This window comes from Coccinella septempunctata, chromosome X (assembly GCF_907165205.1).
Source record: "Coccinella septempunctata chromosome X, icCocSept1.1, whole genome shotgun sequence".
Taxonomy (NCBI): domain Eukaryota; kingdom Metazoa; phylum Arthropoda; class Insecta; order Coleoptera; family Coccinellidae; genus Coccinella; species Coccinella septempunctata.
The window spans coordinates 12,699,229-12,705,607 of NC_058198.1; the positions used below are offsets into that span (position 1 = coordinate 12,699,229).

General features: G+C 32.8%; 1 long non-coding RNA gene across 1 annotated transcript; it reads right to left on the reverse strand.

The window, feature by feature from the left end:
• On the reverse strand, nt 1-2,798 carry LOC123321639. Its single transcript, XR_006538898.1, has 6 exons — nt 2,115-2,798; nt 1,329-2,062; nt 906-1,136; nt 551-850; nt 432-498; nt 1-373 (listed from the first exon to the last, which is right to left on the reverse strand). It is a non-coding gene; the product is annotated as an uncharacterized LOC123321639 (long non-coding RNA).
• Between the last annotated feature and the right edge of the window lie 3,581 nt (nt 2,799-6,379).

Sequence of the window (6,379 nt, forward strand, 5' to 3'; positions counted from 1 at the left end):
CCATTATTGTTTACTGTAGTAGATCAAGTGATGAAGTCTTCTTCTAATTGCAGGATCTTGAATTCTTTCAGTGAACTTTTTACATAGATTATTGAATATTCTAATTTTAGAATAAGATCTGGCAATATTTTTCACTAGAAGAAAGCCATGATGTCCACCAATCACTGAAGAATCTAAAAAATATTCTTTCAAGGAGGGGAACAAATCATCAACTTTATCATAAAATTTTTGAGACTGAATTGTCGCAAATACTTCGAGGAAATTTTCATCTCTTGCAATTGTATTTTCTGTTGAAACCATCAAATTCCTGATTGCCATCTCTACATTTTGGCATATCATCTTTACAACTCCATATGATGGTACATGAAGTCCCCTTGAAAAAAACAAAAAATAAAATCATCTCAATTTCATATTAAATTATCTCATCTTACCTTTATTTTTGAAGGATAATAAAGAATATGATTCTCCACTAACAACATCAGTTGCAGATTCAGTTTCCTGAATACAGTAATCACATTTATGGATTCTTTTTAACATTCTGATTACATACCCACTTATATAAGTAACTACATTAGATTTTAGTGTATTCAGATCAATGAATTGATTGAATAAATCAAAGTCATGATCTGATGGAGAGTCGGATGGGTCAAAGTTATATCTCCTATAATTAGAAACATCTACTTCCACCCTACATCAGTTACCACTTGTGCTTGGAACTGACAAAATCGTTGTAGTATCCAAGACTTTACAATTTCCTCCATCTTGACTTACTTTTTAGTATGTACAAGAAGTCTTCTTAAAGTTCTCATAAATTGTAACAACTTGAATTATTGTTCCAGCAATTACGACTCTTGAAAATAGATTTCATGTTATTTCACAAAAACAACTCATTTTTAATAACTTACATTATAGAACAAAAGAGAGTTTCCAAATGATCTTGGGAAACCTTATATGTTGAAAAATAACTGAATTTGCCAGACATAACAAAGTCATCAAATGTTCCACACACTGATAAGGCAGTAACACAAAATCCAATGTGTATTAGTGATTAGAGGTTTCTTTTCGGTCGAAATTTCAGAGACTCAATTAGACAAAATGCCGACGTTTCGATTTTATTTTGAATCATCTTCAGAGCTCTAAAATAAATGATAAACTTTATAGTAAAAACAAGTAAAAATTCAAAGGAATAGAGAATAGAAGTCTCGAAACAGGACACATATAACAATTATTGGATAACAACATTAATCAAACTAACAAAGTAAAAAATATAATCAAAAATATCTTTGAAATTATCACATATATACAAATAACAATTAGAAGCTACTCACATTGCCAGTTGGTCTCTATTTTGAATTCGAAAATTAAAAACAACGAGGATGAAATAATAAAAGACATTATATACGGTTGACTAACTTGTACGAAATAAAATACATCAAAGGAACATGAACTGGACGGATGACATTCAGTGTTAATCATCTGATAATTATCAAATAAGAAAAAACGAAATAATATGTAGGTAAACTCAAGCGAACACGTACAATACAAATCTGTGGATGTTATAAATCTTGTATTATCTGTATGAGATCAAAATAGGCCGTATTCAAGTTATCAATGTCGCTTCTTTTGTTAACAGATTTTATTTCTTTTTTTCATTTTGTCTAATTGAGTCTCTGAAATTTCGACCGAAAAGAAACCTCTAATCACTAATACACATCGATACCAAGGTCATCAAAAATAAAAAAAAAATCCATTGAATGGAGTTTCCTTATAGGAGTTAGAAACAGTGGTCTTCCTGATACATCTGTGCACCTCAGCAAATAAGTTATTGTTTCTATGACAAATGGTCTCCAAATATGTTCATTAGAAAGCCTCAAGGGTGCCTTAAAACCTTTACAATGAGGGCTTCTTGAATTCAATATATCGAATAAACTGCCCATTCTCCTGATAACTGAACGGTTCCTTCACTGCCTTCAAATTCTTTTAATTTTAATGTTCTAGTCCTAGAGATAATTTCAATGGCATCGGCAACACTATTGCTCAAAGTTTGGGCTGCTAAATTAACCTGAAACAATCATAATCAGTTTTGTGAACTGAAATTCCATGATCTTATTTACCTTCATGTTCTGCCTAAACCATTCGATATGTGCACGTTTCAGCTTATTGGCTATATGTACACCCTCTTGCTCTTGTAATTCGTGTAATTGTTTTACATATTTCTAATTTGTAATTTCTCCATTGGGATCTTTGAACTGCTGCAAACTGGCAAAACTATTCCTCATGAGTTTTAGCATGTGGCATGCATCCAGTACACTATAAAATTTCTTGGTTTTATCTACTGGATGTTCAAACCATGTCTTCATCTCATGAACATTATCGAAATTGCAACCAAGTTCTTTCATCATACTGAAATTAACACTTGGACCATCACAGGTAACAGACGTTATATCAATTCCATATCATGTGAGCGAATTAGGGATTCGTTTATTATATTAGCCTTTTTCTTAGACGTTAGAGAAGAAACAAAGACATATGCAACTGGCATCTTCCAATGGCCTGTATGTGAAACTAACAAAAGAACAAGAGCTTCACTTGCTATTTGCATCTCATCATTTTCTACACCAACTCCAACACATACATAGCCCCATGTCTTTTGACCATCAACATCAATTTGTTGTCTATTGACATTTCATCTAATAAGAGGGAACATATCATTTTTGTACTTGAAATCTGAACTATGGCTTCCAGAGCATCAAAATCAGGCAATAAAAATCTTGGTTCACAATTCAGATTTTTGTACCATTTCCTTACAGTGGCTTGATGAGGAAGTTGTGCTGTTCTTGAAAATACTTTTTTATAAATTATTCGAGGGTCATCTAAATTACTGAACATCTGTATCTTAACTGACTTTATTCACAACGACAATTTTACATCTCTTATTGGAGTATGCGCATCAAGACAAACACAACTACAGAAATACACATATGACATCTCCCCTGTTCAATAAAATAAAAAATAATACTAGCCATGTAATTAAGTTACAGTTAGGATATACTAATATCCAAGTCTCTTAGGTTTAACAATCGTTCTTCCAAACCTTGTTTTATACGTGTCTGATTCACTAGATGAATCATTGTTATTCAAATTTCTGTCAGGTACATTTTCATCAGTTACACTTTCATCATCTGAGTAATATATATCAGTTTCTTCATAGTATGGTTTTATAAATGATCTATTCCTTCTTTTTACAATATTTGAATTATTTTCTTTTACATAATAAGAATGACTATTATTATACATTTCTTCACAACTTTTCCAGGTAGCCAAATATTCTTATTTTTAATGTATACTTTATCACCCATGTTTAAACCTTTCAAAATCCTAGCATTTCTATTATAATAATTTTGTTGAATTTTCTGTTTATTCATTAAAAAATCTCTCTGCAATTTGAAGTTAATTTTTTGCGGTTTCAGAAATTGAGGTCTAACAGGAAGAAGTCCTCTTATTTTCCTACTAAACATCAGTTCACTTGGTGATTTTATATTACAATCAATTGGAGTGTTTCTCAATTCTAAAAGAGCTAAGTCAATGTCAGTTTTGTCAAAAGTACATTTCTTTATAATATGTTTTACAGTTTGAATGTGTCTCTCAATAAGACTTAGATTTAGGATACAAAGGACTTGAAGTTTGATGAATAATATTCCACTCTCTACAAAATTTCCTAGATTCTTCACTGCCAAAAGGTTGATTATCAGAAAAAATTATAAAAGGTATACCATGTACAGAAAAAATAGATTTTAGACTTATTATTACACATAATGCCGAGGTAGTTGATATTTTTCTTATTTCTACAAATTTGGAAAAATAATCTGTTACAATAAGATACAAACATTTATTGATTTCGAATATGTCTACTCCAACTTTTTGCCATGGACCATCCGGAACTGGATGTGGTGTTAGAATTTCTTTGGGATTATTATTACTAAATCGATTACATGTGGAACATGACAAAATTTTCATTTCAATATCTTTGTTGATACCTGGCAAATAAATAACTTCAGAGGCTTTCAATCTGGTTATAGTTATTCCCATATGATTTAAATGTTAAATATTTAGCATATCTTTTTGCAAACTTTTTGGCACTATTAAAGAATTATTTCTATAAAGAAGATCATTAATAATTACAATTTCATGACTAATATTGAAATATAATTTCGTAGAGTCTATACATTTTGATCGTGAATTTGGCCAACCTTCTTTAACATATTTTATCACATTTTGTAAGATAGGATCTTTTTTAGTTTCCATTTGAAATTGTTCAAGTTTTTTATCAGATATGGGAAAATTATCTATTAAATAATTTATTTGTGACTCATATTCGTCTGAAAACAAAATTGTATCGTCTTCATCTATTTTAATTCTAGAAAGTGCATCTGCAATGTACATCTCTTTCCCTGGTTTGAACACAACGTTTAGATCATAAATTTGTAAGTCAAGCATCATTCTTTGTATTCTCATAGAACATTTTATCAATGGTTTTTTAAAAATTTGAACTAACGGTTTATAGATAATTTATAGATAATGAGAAAGGAAAATCAAGTTCTATTTCATTTTTAAATCAGTTTGAAGATATTTTTAAAGGCATAGGATGCATGCCAGGTAAATATAAAATAAAAATTAATAAAGATGTGCCTCCAGTAGTACATGCTGCACGAAACGTTCCTCATTTCTAATGGCATAGCAAATCTTTTCCTGACTTCTTCATCTTCATAGGCTTTACCGGAGTAGAACTGGAGGGTTGCTGCAAATTCCCTCAAGACTGGAGGATAACTTTCATGGCTCACAGTATCATTCTCTACATTTTTCAAATATCTTTTCATCAATAAATGTGGCACTGAATCGAAGGATTTCTCCAAATGATGGGCAGCATTTTCAGAAATACGTTGATCTTCTTTCAAAAAGTCCATCACTTCTTTCATGTGTTGTACTTTATTTTTTAGAGACTTAATGGTTTTTCCATTTTCCCCCTTCTATATCTCTGACCTACTCTTATTTTCGCCCAAAAATTACTTCTGCGATTCGTATTATGATTAGATTAGAAGTTGGAAGAATATGAATATTTGATGGTCGGTACCTATAAATTCGATAATTCAAACAATTCGTTTGAAAAATAAAATTGTTCGATATAATTTCTCGAAGTGAAGCACCTAGGTGAGAAATTTTTAACAACTGACAAAATGTAATATTCACACAAATGATTGCTGACTATTCAAGATACATTCTCCGTACTGCCTGCAAACTACCCCTCCTCGACCCATTTCCGGATATAAGTCCGATTTGCCGCTATGAGGCGCGAAGTTTTTGTTTTATAACTTCTGAGTTTTAACGACTATCAAAATGAGATTCTCACACAATGATTGTTGACTATTCAAGATTCATTTTGCGTGAAAAAATTTCTTGCACTGCCTGCAGACTACACCTTCTCGACCCTTTTCCGGATATAAGTCCGATTTGCCGCTATGAGGCGCGAAGTTTTTGTCTTATAACTTCTGAGTTTTAACGACTGTCAAGATGAGATTTTCACACTAATGATTGTTGACTATTCAAGATTCATATACCGTAAAAAGTTTCTTCGCACTGCCTGCAGACTGCCCCTTTCGACCTTTTTCCGTATAATACTCCGATTTGCCGCTATGAGGCGTGAAGTTTTTTCCTTATAACTTTTAAGTTTTAATGATTGTCAAAATGAGAGTTTCACAAAAATGATTGTTGACTGTTCAAGATTCATTTCGCGTGAAAAAACTTCTTGCACTGCCTGCAGACTACACCTTCTCGACCCATTTACACAGGGATATTTCCTCTGCTGTTTTCCCCCGTTAAGCTAGAAGGCCCACTTTTGAATTTATTTTTTGGCCTATAATTTTAGACTAATTTATCAGCCTATCGTTCATCATAATTTAAGGCTCTTATTTCTACTGCGGATTTCCCTTAAATGTGTTTTTAAAAAAAAATGGTTCTAATAATAAAGATAATGATATGTCTGGCCTGCCTGGCAACTATCTGGTAAATGGCCTGCCGCGTAGCCATCGTAACGACGTAGACGGTGCAGCCAGCCACACCTGCTGTCCGCAGTCCCATTCCTTTTTCCTTTCTCTTTCGCATCCTTTATAGGGGCGCTCTTTCTGCTCTCATTTCTCTACCCCTCACCCAAACCGAGAAAGGGGAGCACAAACCCATGGAAATGGTGATAACGAGAAGCCTCGGAAACAAGTCGCTGCCTGGAGATCGTCAGGGCATGTCTGGAGCCGGCGCTGGACATAACAGCATGCGGGACGTCGGTGGCAGGATGTTGAGGAAGCGGGCTCCTGCTGCAAAAGAAGCT